A 14,047-nucleotide genomic window follows, 5' to 3' on the forward strand; every position below is an offset into this window, starting at 1 on the left:
AACTCCCCTCTTGTCTCCGTATACCATCAATGTTTGTGTTGCTCCTATTAATATGTAAGCTTTGTTTCTCAAATCCAGCTTGGCGACAGCATGTCACCTTGTCTGACTCCCATTCCAATTTGCATATTGATACTTTGCTCGTGGTAGTACGGCTGGTCAATTTTTGTCAACATATTTTGCCGTTTCTAAATATTTCTTACTTTGCGCCTTTTTGAGAGCCTAGATGACTGAATCTATTTCTAAGTTTTTAAGTCTAAATTCCCTTTCACAGTCTATCGAGGCCGAAGCACAATGGTAGCTGGAATTTATTGGTCTTTTTCATAATTTGTCATCGCGTACATTTAATCATCGGCCTCCTGGCTCTCCAGACCAAAATATTAGGATGGCAAATGTTATTGTTGGATTCTTCTTGATGTATCATCAGTATTATTATTCATGTTACAACAGTTTTGAGTTGGAGGTGGCCAGTTGGCTCAGCAGTCAGGAGCATCGAGCCAGCGGCACCACCATTGATATCCCGGGATTGAATCTGGGCAGCCTAACATAGTTAAACTGGGTTCCCAGCACGGCAAAGGAGGCACGTTATCCAAAAAAAGCCTCACAATTATTCGTAGGCAAAACACACACGTCTGCATTTATGGGTTTATATATAGAATGTGTAGAATAAACACACATATATATGCAATACGAATACCCGCCATTCGCCACTAAGTGACGGTGACATCACCACGATGCTTGTGCCAGGATATGTGCACCTTGAGGCCACGTGAAGTGTCGAACGCCGCTGACAGGAGGTCACGGGGCAGACCCAGGTGCCACGGGTTGACTGACTGAGATAACTGGCTGATGCACCACCTGTGCTCCCTACTGTGCCAACTTGCTGTGCTTTAGCCACCTGGTGGTCCGCTTGTTGTTGTGAGCGTTGCTCCTCCGCTTAACGTTGTTGTTGGAGGGCGACTGCCTCCAACTACCCAGCAGCGTCCTTCACGAGCCTCCTCCACAGAGGCCGATCTTGACACCGCTGGTACCAGTCATTGGCAAGTCCACTCAGTATACATCCTCCTATTCCACATCACTCCATCTTTTCTCTAGTCTATGCCATGCCCGTTTAGCCCCCTCTATCTGGCCGAACAAAAGCTGTTTAGACATGTGGTGATTGGGCATGCGGGATACATGACCCAGCCAACGCAGCCTTGCCTGCCGGAGGAGCTCATCGATGGGACTTTGCCCAGATCTTTCAAGGATTTGTGAGCTCCTCACACAATCCAGCCTGGTTAAACCCAGGATGGATCGTAGGCAGGCCAGCCTAAATGTTTTTAACCGGCAAAGATGTTCCATTAGGGGGGTCCACGTTTCGCAAGCATAGAGAAGGGAGGGAATAACTGTGGCCTAGAAGACCTGAAGCTTCATGCGGAGCGACAGATCAGGTAGCTTCCACACAGCGTTACGCAACCGATGAAAAGATAATGACGCTTGACTGATTTGGAGTGAGACCTTTGCTGTTAAACCGGAGCCGGTCATGAGCACGCTGCCCAGGTATGGGAAACGCTCCACTTTCTCCACAACTGCCCCATCACCAATTGGGAGTTGTGGGGATAGAGTGTCCGATGGTACAACATACACAGGCAGGTGCTTAGTTTTGGTGAGGTTGATGGTAAGGCCCCACCTCTTAGTGGCAAGCTCCAGGTTCAGCAGCAGTGAGCAGCAATCACCAGAGCATCGGCATACATAATGTGGTTGACCAATAGGGAGCCATCCCTTGACCACACCCGGGCATCGATCAGCCTCCCATTGTATTTGTACCAGATGGAAATTCATCCGGTACAGCCATAAAAGGCTTCACGAACTACGTGGTCGAAAAATATGTAAAATCATGAAGGTCCTTAATGATCATGAGCAGAGGGTCAGGGACTCCGAAAGCATGAAGAATAACCCAGAGCCCAGGCCTACTGATGATGTCATAGGCCTTGACCAGGTCAATAAAGCAGAGATGTAGGTCTTGTTGGAATTCCTTACACCTCTGCTGTAGCAGACGGACAGAAAATATGGCATCCGTGCAGGACCACCCTTTCCTGAAACCGCATTGGGGCTCCGCAAGCCTCTCCTCAGGCGATGTTGGATAATCCTTGCCAGGACCTTTTCCTGGCACACTGAAGAGTGAGATGCCCCTGTGGTTATTACAGTCTGTGCGGTCCCCCTTCTTAAAAAGGGGGACCACCAGAGCATCCTCCCAATCCTGCGGAACCCGTCCAGTGGTCCAGACTGTTGTTATGATGTCATGTAGGGCAGTCTGTGCACAAATGCCACCCTCCTTCAGCATTTCGCTTGGGAGATCATCTCTGCCTGGTGCCTTTCCTGGTCTCAGACTCTGGATTTCCTTTTTTTCTTCCTCGAACAGATGGCACCTCAGCCAGCCACTCACAGGGAGTGACCTCTTCCAATATTTGAGACACCGCAGCCTCATCAGGGTCATCCACACTTTGTCCCAAAATGTTTTTTTTTATGCCTAGGGATTTCTCCTCCCCCAGGACTTCACAGAAATGCTCAGCAAATCTGCAAACATGTTCCTGGGGGTCGGAGATTGGATCACCGTTTTTTTCCCTAATGATGGTAATAGGTGTGGCACTGCAGGTTACTTTTTTGATGGAGTTAAATAGTGATTTGTGATCGCGGGCCATTGAGGCAGACTCCATCTCCTCAGCAACCCGCGACCACCACCCATTCTTGCAGCACCTCAAGGCTCTCCGAACCTTCGAGCGAAGGCTGCGGTAAGCCTCCCCATTCTCTGACGTGGGATGCTGTAGACGATGAGTGAGCCTGTCGCTTTTTCAGCCTGCCTGAACACCTCCTCTGTCAGCCAGGGTCTCTGGGGAGGTCTGGACCGTATACCAAAAGCAGCAATTGCAGCTGCTTGAGCCACAGTCCTAAACCTCGCCCATTTCCCCTCGACATCTGGAGGAGTGGGGGACGATGCCAACCCCAGCTGCAAGCTATGATTAAAATCTTGCTTGCAACTTTCATCAGCTAGCTGAGACCAGGCCACCTTGGGTTTGAATGGGGTCCTAGTTGTACACCCACCACCTGAGTGGAAGAATGGCAGGCACATCTTACAGATGACAAGGCGATGGTCAGTGGGCAGATCAGCTCCACGGTAGGTCCTGGTGTCAAGGACATGGGCCAGCATCCGCTTTTCCATCACTACGTAGTTCAGCAGATGTTCGGGCTTGGACCCGGCATGCATCCATGATGTTGTGAGGATGCGCCGATGTCAAAACAGCGTGTTGGTAATTACAAGCCCATGGGCTGCACAAAAACTTTAGCAGCCTCCTACCATTGTTATTGAGCTGATCTGGCCAATGCCTTCCAATCACTCGAGACCAGATGCAAGCATCATGACCAACTCGGGCATTGAAGTAAGCGCAACAAGATGACTCTATCCCGAGGGGCCACTTTAGCTCGCACCTGTGACAGGAGGTTATAGAAGCCATTGGACTCATCGGCCTTGCCTGCATCCCTCCACGGATGTTCATCTTTGGTGGGGGCATAAGTAACCACGACCACCACTCCTCGCCTCCGGTTGATGGGAAGGCTTCTTTTGTTCAGAAGAGCCACTCCCTGTTGTTTGGCAGTCTCTTGCCCCGAGTAGAGGACTATCCACCCCTCATGTTGGCAGGAGCCAGAGCCGGTCCACCGGACCTCCTGAATACCACAGAGATCCAGGCGGTACCGGTCAAGCTCCCGACAGAGGAGTGGCAGCCTCTCCTCCGCAGTGAGCGTTCGAACATTCCACGTCGCCATTCGTAGTGGTTTTTTGTTGTTTCTGGAGGAGCCCCGAGGGTAAAGATTCATTCTCCTGGCTCTGCCAAATGGAGTTTAGCCACAAGACGTCATAGACACCTGTCCCCCCGGGGCCTCCGGCACAAGCTTATTAACTAGATATTTTATACGTGGTTTTGTGGTAATTAATTGAAGGTGGAGGGGTTACCAGCCCCTCACACCCGTCCAGAGCCTCCATTTAGCCACTGTGGTGGTTACAAGCGCCATGAGGGGAATGGTCAATCTAAATTGGCTCTCCCCCAACGGCACTGCCCACCACAGCGCTGCCGTCCGGCACCACGAGGAGGTAGGGAGTTGCTTTTGCCGGACGACAAATACACTCATACACAGCCTGCTGCACCACAAACACAACACCTGTGTCGCACTGTATGCAATCCACACACATCCAGTATGAACTTACATGTGTCTATGTGTGTTTTGTGTATTGTGTACACAACCACATGCGAAAACACGTACGTTTTTACTTCGGCACAAACGTATTATGTGTTTATTTTACACCGTACGTAGCCGACCACGCTAATCGGAGGTGCGACGTATAATAATTACACATAATACATGAACACAAATGCATACGCTGTGTGCAAATACTATGGAATATAGTTTTATGCCACAGACGCTGCTGCGGTGTGTGATGGTTAGCACACAGGACTTGCCTTCCAGAATGTTCCGTTCAATATACATTTTATGTTCACCCCCCCCGTCACCTCTGTCCACCCAGCATTAAAAATGAGTTTGCCAGTTAGTCTATCGGCAGGGGACATGTTGTGGGGTAATGTGTTGTAATTCCCGCCTCAACCAAAGGCATCTGGTCAGCGTGGAGGAGTAGGCCAAATATCCCTTTTCAGAGGGGCTCCCTCTAGTGGGGGGCACTTCCGTCAGCAGTGGCATGAGCAAGGAATTGCAGGGCAGCGCTTTTACCTTTACTGATCATGGTACAATTATAGATAAAGGTCCAACCTCTTGTGGTTTTCAAATGTCATTAAGCCACCCTCCCGCCCCCCTCTTCTGCACGCACCCCTGGCAGATGACAGCCCCTGTTGATGTAGCTTGTAACAACTTAAACAACTGGGACTTTGTTTTGTTGTTGCTGTTGTTGTTTTATCTGTTGAGATTAGGCACACCGCACTGTCATATCTTTCCATCATCTGCTCCAATTAAAAAGGTCCCGTGAGATATTTTTTTTCCGTGTAAACCTAATAAACATGTCTATGCTGTATACAATGTATGCAAAAATGTTGACAGAAATCATTCACTTTATATTCCAGAACAATAACCGATAAAAGAGTGTGCATTGACACAATGTGATAATCATTACACCACGGCAGCATCCCACGTATAAAGATAAGGCTTCAAATGTGTTATAATTATCCTAAAAAATATCTATTTGTGTGTGTTACTATGTGCATAATCTTTAAACTGCAATGTTTCATATTATCTACGCATGCCATCAAATTATTTGACGTATAATTATGTTTATCTAACAGCAGCAGCACAGAAATACTTAAAGTATGAATAATAAGACTGTTCGCAATGCGCGCAATTTCACGAACAGACGAAAACCATCCCAGCCGCATGAAGCGTGGATATTAAGGAACCTGATGTCCATAATGAAACAATGACAAGATAAGCTTTCGTCACTCACTCTAACCCTTAACACCTACGTCTGACACATCGTCTTGTTTCTCTATTAGACATGACGTGCGGTGATGAAGTGTTGTGATTCATATACAAGTATATATATTAGTGACGAGATTATTTTGACCCTCACGCCAATCTTCACATTCTGATTGGAGTGGTGTAAATTTGTCTCCCAATAACAAGAGCTACCCTTGCCCTGATGATCTGATGTAGAGCAGGAACGCGTCCTCTGGTGATGAAATGAATGTGTGTATGCTTTCTGTTCCACGCTGAGCAAAGCAATATCACTGCTCAATACCCTTGGGTGAAGGGGCATTCTTAAGTTTGCATTATTTATTCATGGGAAAGATTCCTTAGAAAAGCTCTGTTCCTGGTCTTCCATGGACATTATTTAATTGATGACATCAAATGTAATTGGTTCGTTATTTTTATTCAGCAGCATTTCTAAAACAACAATGTAGCCACAGTGCTCTATTTGAATAATTGATGTTATAAACGTACAATATATAATGTTCCATTGGTTATACAAATAAAAGTGGTGTAGAACCTACAAGGTAGGCTTAACACGTGGCAGACTTTCGCGACCAATATCATCCATAAGAGGTTTTTATGGGGTGAAATCGCATAAATATATAAATGTGTCGTCAAACCCGCCACCACCCGACACAGCCAACTAGTAAGGGTTGTCACGTAAACAGAACGTGGCCAATTCGTCACTAGTACAGCACACCGGTGTGTTGGAGAGCTAAGCCACAACATTTACAATCCGAGTACGACGTTTCGCCAGTAATTACAACTAGCTTCATCAGGCGACAGCTTCATCAGGCGATAAAGATAGTTGTAATTACTGGCGAAATGTCGTACTCAGATTGTAAATGTTGTGGCTTGGCTCTCCAACACACCGGTGTGCTGTACTAGTGACGAATTGGCACGTTCTGTTTGCGTGACAACCCTTACTAGTTGGCTGTGTCGGGTGGTGGCGGGTTTTAACGACACATTTATATATTTACGCGATCTAACCCAACAAAAAAAACCTCTATTATGGAAGGTAGGCTTACACGGACCCATATTCATATTGATGCCTATTCCAAATTCTTAAACCCTACACCTAACAACAAAGATATAACATTCATTACCAAATAAGCCTGAATTATTTAAACATTAATAAAAAAGCTAAAAACTGTTTTCTTAGAAATAATTAAAACATTTTGGTAGAAAAAATTATGTATTGCTGTTTAGACTGGAATACACAGCACTGCATGCAAATGAGGATATATTAAATGCAGGTTATTTAAATTACATTTCCTCTGCTAATTAGATCGCCTGATACGTATCTGAGCCACAAGAGGGCACTAACAGCTAAGCATTTGCAAAGGTTACATCAAAAAAATCAGAAGCAACTTCCAGAAACGGTTGAATAAGATACACGATGAAAGTGAAGTCAGTATGATAAACCTTGACAGATCGTGCTGTGGTTACAGTTCTCAACTCACAATTGGAGGGTTGCAAATGTATATCCTGTTCAAGGGTCCGTTCAGCCTACGGTTGCCACCTCTGTGGTTAAATGAAAATATATATCATGGGAAGAAGAATATCTCACAATATCAGCAGAGAACTACATGTAACTGCCTTGATCAATGTATTATTACTCAACTGACAAAAACTACAGCTTTAAATGTCCTGGAAAACTTACAGGTTTGGACAGCTGCCTCCAAAAAAAACCACGCACAAAAGGACGATCCTGGGAGCAAACCAGGACAACCAGAAACTCCACTTCAGCCGAGTATTGCTCCAATGTCAGTAAAATCAGTCGCACTTTGTTGGAAACCTACAGTGGTCTTTCTACGGATGAACCGACCCCGTCTTACAGTATTGGAAAGTGGCAATTGTCCCCACTGCCTCAGAGCCTCCAATGCAGACACAGGAACACCTCACACTTTCTTCTGGTTGGTGGGCCAGAGCATGGACCAATGTCACAGCAGAGCCTTTATTTAGCCTTGCTCATTACGTTTGACTATGTCAAGCTTTTGTTGCAAATTGAGAACCTCATGTGTTCTTTTAGCTTTACCATCACCACACTTAGGACCCATTTTGAATATATTAAAGCACAAAAATAAATATTTTACTTTAATCACAAAAATAAGCACAATATGAATACTCTACACGTGTTTAATAATCACGAAACTAACTATGAACACTGTAGTATTATGTTGTCATAAAATAACTATGAATTGTTTACAGTATAATCACAGAAATGAGTACAGTATTAATAATAGATGAATAAACACAAATATAAGACTAGCTGGTTTGCCCATCCTAGGACGGAAGCTGTAATATTTACGAATTTCTTTTGCAGAGTTTCATTGTATCTTGTGTAAATTTAATGGCAGTGAATCTTGCACAAAACGAAGTCATAAAACACTTCACTGCACTTCACTGCAGTTCACTGTAGCACTGTATATAACTGTCCTTCAATTTGTTAAAATTCATTGCTCTGATACTTTATTCTCTTCTGCTTTCGGTCGCTGGGGTTGAATTAAATTGGAATTCGATAGAATATCTGGAAAATCACCGAGAAATGTCTATTTTACCATAATATAAAAGTATAAATTAGACTAACCTTGTGTCTCAAGTGCTGAAGAAATAAATAAAAGACACCAAATCCACTTTGTTGCTGCGTATAATTATTTATTAGATTCACTTTCCATAAAGAAATGTCAAACTTAAAGCGAATTTGGGAAAAAAAATATTTTCGCTCGACCTTCTGCATGAGTGTAAAAATCCACCCGCTCATGAATATTAATGACGGGGGGTGCGGCATGTGGAGTGACGTCACGCGCGTTACACACAAACAGACATTCTTGACTCATTATAGTCGTAATGCTCATTGAACGACTTCAATTCAAAGACTGAACGAAAAAGATGGCGCGTGGCGCGAACGTCATGGAAGGTTGCATGAAATCAGACAAAAGAGGAACAGGCGTAGGCGACATTTGAAATGTGTTTATAATGAAAAACGGCCGAAAAAGTGAAGCAACGAAAGTCAAGTGGACGAAAGTCAAGGTTTTGCTGTAAGCACTGCCCTATTCTTGCGTGAGTAGGGAGATAATGACATCCGTTTTGCAGATGGTAAGATAGCTTCTTAGGAAATAGTGTTATATTGAGCTTTAAAATAATAAATGTTTCTGTATTAGAAATAAATGCAACACGTACAAAATATAATATATGAAAGCACAAGTACATTCAGTCATGTGTAATCATCATGGTTGTAAGCAGAGATGCAAACTAGCACTTGTATTTTTAAACGCTTGCTTATTCACCACATTTCCACCAATTCTACACAGATGCGTCAGGTTGATGGTTTAATGTGGTGTTCATTGCTCTGCCAGCCAGCAGAATGACCTCTCAGAGCATCTGCTTTCAGCATCGAGAGGTGTTGTGCTCGCTCTGTCTCGATTCGTGGTTTCCAATGCCCCACCCAGGTGTCAAAGCTACAGCTTCCAGCATTGACCAACCAACAAACATATGGAAAAGTATGCAACCTAATTCATGCGGCAATAATTTGAATAATGCCTCTAATTTACGGTATTGATCCCTTACAGAACAACAGGGTAAAATATGGAATTTTAAACGGATTCAAGGCACTTCAATAATACCGCATGCATATGATGCGCACACGTGTGCTAGCGGGTGCATGGCGAGCATTTGGTTTCACACCAACGCTCGCCAGCCCACGCAGACGGCAACGCCGGGGTCTGCCTCGTGACACATTCAATCGAGCTGTCCCAGACTGTCCATCCATAAGTCACCCATTAACCCCGACATTTGAACCTCCCAGAATTTCACTTGCATTGCCAAAACATTATTACGTTCCCTAGCAGCACTCCAAAGAAAAAAACCATGCTCATTGAAATGTTACACCCTCCTGATTACTTATGAATTGTGAAATAAAAAAAACGCTGTGGCCCATATTAATACCACAGCAACTGCAAATGTTATTAATCAATAGCATGTTCTATTCACTTGGTGGATTAAGGTCTCCCCACTCCATCACCATCCCTTATCGTCCTGCAATGTTACAATCCATCCCACCGCTGTTCGTGAGCTGATCTCATTGATCCATCTCCGTGGTGGTCATCCTCCTGTGCGCGTTTTATCCTCTGGCTTCATTCCATCACCAATCTCTTCCGCCAGATATTATGCCTTCACGTGGTGTGTCTTGCCCAAGCCCATATACTTTTTGAAGTCAAGGCGAGGTATATCGCGTTCATGTGGCCTCTGATCCACGTGTTCCTCTCTCTCAGCTTAATTATCTGATGCACGTGTCCCCCTGCCTGTCTCTAAGTTTAATTCCGAGCATGGACCTCTCCACGCTTCTCCGTGCACTTTTCAGCTTTTGTTCAATGTTGATGTTTTCATTCATATGCACTGATTTAAAACACTTTCTTCTCTGGATACAGTGATATTAAGATTTTTAATCATCAAATTATTATTTTAAATACACTTTATCCTGCTCTCAATTGCCTCTTTTTATTTTATAATGTTGATCGTGATACGCCTTTAGTAACTGGGTTAGGTATATAATACACTGTTGTGTTTTCCAGGTGTGCCCTTCAAACAATGATTTCCTGTTGTTCAGAATACATACATTTAGTTCTTTCCCGTATTTATCCTTAGCTCCCACCACTTTGCAGTTTTGTTTGTCAAGTTATTTATTAATTTCCCGTACTTCATTACGATCGGTTGTTATAGTGACTATGTCACCATCGTCAGCATTAGCACGGTTGGCTACGTACGGTGCGAAATAAGTTCAACATACGTACAGTACATTATAAGCCATGATGGGTCTCACTGCTGGATCAGGCCTCTCCAAGCTTTCGCCACGTGGCACCTGCACACGGGCTGATGCCGTCTCTCATTCTCCTCGGTGGACACGCTGGGATGTTCCACCACTTCGCTGCCACTCCGTCATGATTCCTGACCGTCGGTTATTTACCCTCTCGTGATGCATTTAACCTGCCGATGTTCCTTATTCCACGTGCCCCCCATCATGTCCCTCGACATAATTGCAAGCAAGCAACTCTCCACGCTTCTACGTGCACTCTTCAGCTTGTGTTCTTGGCATGTTGCTTTTGATTAGATCAAGTTCAGTTTCCCAAAAGCACTCCAACTTGCGCTTCGAAGACTTTCTTATTCCATCATTTTGATTCCAGTCGATTTACAAAAGCCACCCTGGATGTCCATATTCTGCATCATTAACAGTCATGTCAATGTCATCGTATGTCGTATCTCAGTCGTTAAAAGTAAATGTCAGCTCTGCATATCGAGTAGCAACAACAACAGTAGAGACCTACCCCTTGTGAGTTTAATACATTGCTGTGCCCGCCTGAAGAGCCATTGAGAGAAAGGGACAGTTGTTGTGATGAACATGAGAGCCAGCCACCAGGTCTTTGCACCAGGACCCACAAATCACGTTGAAATTGTACCAGCGTCAATTAAAGCTGATGACGCATGTTTGGTCAAATGTACTTAAGATGAGCAGTTCTGTCCTGAGACATGAAACCCAGTGCCACAATACAACATCTTCAAACACACGGTACTCGGATTACAGGATAACTCCTCTCATCTGTGACCCTATTACTCAGGACTCCTATTACACCTTCACCAGCTGTAGGGTCCATTCAATGCACTATTATCCGCGGCCCTATTCTTCCAGTCAGTCTGTACTATCCTCGCATTGTTTTAGAGGATGTGGAAGTAAATTTACAGATTACATTCTAGGATAAGCAATGCTTGTTCGCCACATCACCACGGATAAGAGTTATATTGTAGTGCGGGAAAATGTGCATTAAATTTCACACCAAAAAATAACCCAATCATGAACGTCAAATTATGCAATTAGTGGGATACAGGTAGGCTCCAATTTCCATACGCATGCTTACACAATTAACGGAAACTCCCATTTAGAATGAATAGACGAGCGTATAAATATAACATCTGAAGGCCAAGCACTGGAGCGTGTGCCGTATTTAAAAACAGATTTAGGGAATGGCCACTTGAAGGCACAGATTAGTTTAGTGATGTACTGCGACTCATAATTGTATACATTTGCGTGCCTCTGTTGTTCAATAAGTGTGGCATTTCAGAGCACTCCAACGACATGCTTGTTTGGAAACGAGTGCAGGTGGCGACTGAATTGTCCGAAGCTGCATCAAGAGAGCGTCATACGACAATCATGGATATGGCCATTCCTTCAAAAACAGCCTCATTAGTTAAGTGAAGCTGTATGCATTTATGTCTTTCAAAAAATGCATACATCCATTAAGACTTCCATTTGCACGTGAAAAACTTCACACTAAACTACAAATGCGTGTGTAACGAGTGGTATTTCACAGTTGAACATTTACCAAATGCAGCGACACGATAAACACACCACAATAACATTGCATAGGCTCCACAATACAATTGAGTTGAAACTCTCTCTCTCCGCACAACATCTCGTAGCAATATTCGACAATAACCCTTGTATGCAAGCACAAATAAATAGCATGCGGTCAAGGTGAAAATCAACGTGTCAAGCTTACCCCCAGTGAAACAATCAGCGCGGAAACAATCGGCACCGTGGATATCAACCAGGTGGACAGCACTTGCCTCCGGCTGCCGGCGCGCAAAGTATTCACCACAAGTACGCATCTGCAGCCTGTGTTGGAAGCCAGAGCCCTCCAAGTCACGATTGCATTCTGACCTCATCTGAAAGGCCGGCACACCACTGCACGAGCTGGCCGACCTCACACTTAACATTTTTCATGGCGCACATTGTGTACCGGGTTCGTCCACACATGCAGAATCCTCCCAATATTAACATCAGTGGGTGGGAACTGACTGTCGTGGGATGTCTATGTGGGTTTTCCACTGGTGGTGGGTATTTTTACATTTATAAAAGAAAAAGGGCCAAACCGCAGGACTGTGATAATGTTTGAGATTCATGAGAGCATACCATGAAATAGAATGGAATCTAACGTATAATTAAATTAATCAGTGGTTAAAAAGAAGTCTGGAAGGGCGATTATTTGAGCATCCCTATACAGCAGTGGGTGTTTTGTATACAGTGCATTATTTAAATCATCATTTTTATCCCTGGCACTTTGAAGATAAGCACATAATTTTTTTCCCCAACGTTACTGATGCGTATAGAGTGAATGAGAAATAATTTGAGCATGGACGTACAGCTCAGCGTGTTCTTCATTCGCACAGCGGTACACTGAAAATCCAACAGAGAATTAAATATTTTTTAGTAAAATTTCATTTTCGCCAATTTCATTATGAGCACACGCCGATTTATAAATATATAATAATCGATATATTTGGCACAAAATCGAATACCACTCAACACAGCACATAGTTGTTTTCTTTAAACGAAACGTGTTTTTTTTTGCCTGTTTCAATACAGCATCGCAAATGGGAACAAGCAAACACACATTCTGTCCCTTCACTCGATCACCGCAGCTTGTTTGCGCCGTGTGTACGAACATGTGCGGAGAGACTGCAAATGCAGTCGTGGCACTTACTCACAGGGTGGCATTGTAGGCGCTCGCAGTCCAGGGAGGGCTACGAGGCGAAGTCGGTAGCAGAAAGAGGCCGTCGTCGCGTTCTTTGCCAAATGGACGGGACCGACCGAGAGGCGATACGAAGCGGCCAAAGCGCACGCGGTGGGGGGGGGGGGTCGTTTACTGCCAAGAGGGGGCCCAGGGCACAGCGCACCGGACGAGAAACGCGTGCGTGCAGCGCCCGCCGTTACGAGACGGATCGCTTTGATTTCATCCTTAATTGATTTTTTTTTGTTCGCGCTTATTTAATTTTTATATGGGTACGGCATGCAGCGGGGGGGGGGAGCGTGTCTGAAACACGGAAAGCTAGTTTTAAATTCGATGCGCGCTCTCTCACTCCTCTCGCAGGGGTGCACATGTGAAGTAGATTTTTGTGAACATAGTTTAACAGCCATGATGACTACACTGCTGGATGAAGGCCTGTCTCTGAACTGACACCTATCTCTCGAGGTCTAAACAATCGATCTGGCTTGTGCACAAGAGCTGATTGCCTCGGTCGACCTGCGTGGTGGATGTCCGCTTGTGTGTGACTGTAGTATATATATATGTTTTTATATAAATTGCACATAACTCGATTATGTCCTGGAAGACCAATAATGAGATAACCCCGTCGATAATACACATTTAAATTAGGTTGTAGGATACAGCAAGCATATGGGAGTGATGGGTTGACGTACGTATTGTATAACACTTATTGGGTGGAAGTCTACAACAGCCTGAAAGGAGACGCTAGACAAGACGACATTGACTCGACAATATGACATTGATGGGCTTTAATAGCTCAGACAGAAGAGCAACTACACATTTGATCTCTAAATTCCATACGAGAAAAAAAATACCACCATTTGGATCAGAGCCTCCACATAGACGCCATGTCCCATGTAACCACTTGCAAACGACTTGTCACCTTGAATATTGCATTACTGAACCCGAAACTCCGAAGTAATTCCACCATTAAGTTATTT

General features: G+C 44.5%; 1 protein-coding gene across 1 annotated transcript in view; it reads right to left on the reverse strand.

Annotated features, from left to right (window-relative positions):
- LOC144938510 (uncharacterized) overlaps positions 1–13,270 on the reverse strand; it is a 71,490-nt gene extending 58,220 nt beyond the window's left edge. The window contains exon 1 of the mRNA XM_078866652.1: positions 13,044–13,270. The gene's annotated coding sequence lies outside the window, so the exon portion shown is untranslated. The remainder of the gene's footprint in view (positions 1–13,043) is intronic.
- Positions 13,271–14,047: the final 777 nt, after the last annotated feature.

Source organism: Lampetra fluviatilis, chromosome 1 (genome assembly GCF_964198595.1).
Source record: "Lampetra fluviatilis chromosome 1, kcLamFluv1.1, whole genome shotgun sequence".
In the NCBI taxonomy this organism is placed as follows: domain Eukaryota; kingdom Metazoa; phylum Chordata; class Hyperoartia; order Petromyzontiformes; family Petromyzontidae; genus Lampetra; species Lampetra fluviatilis.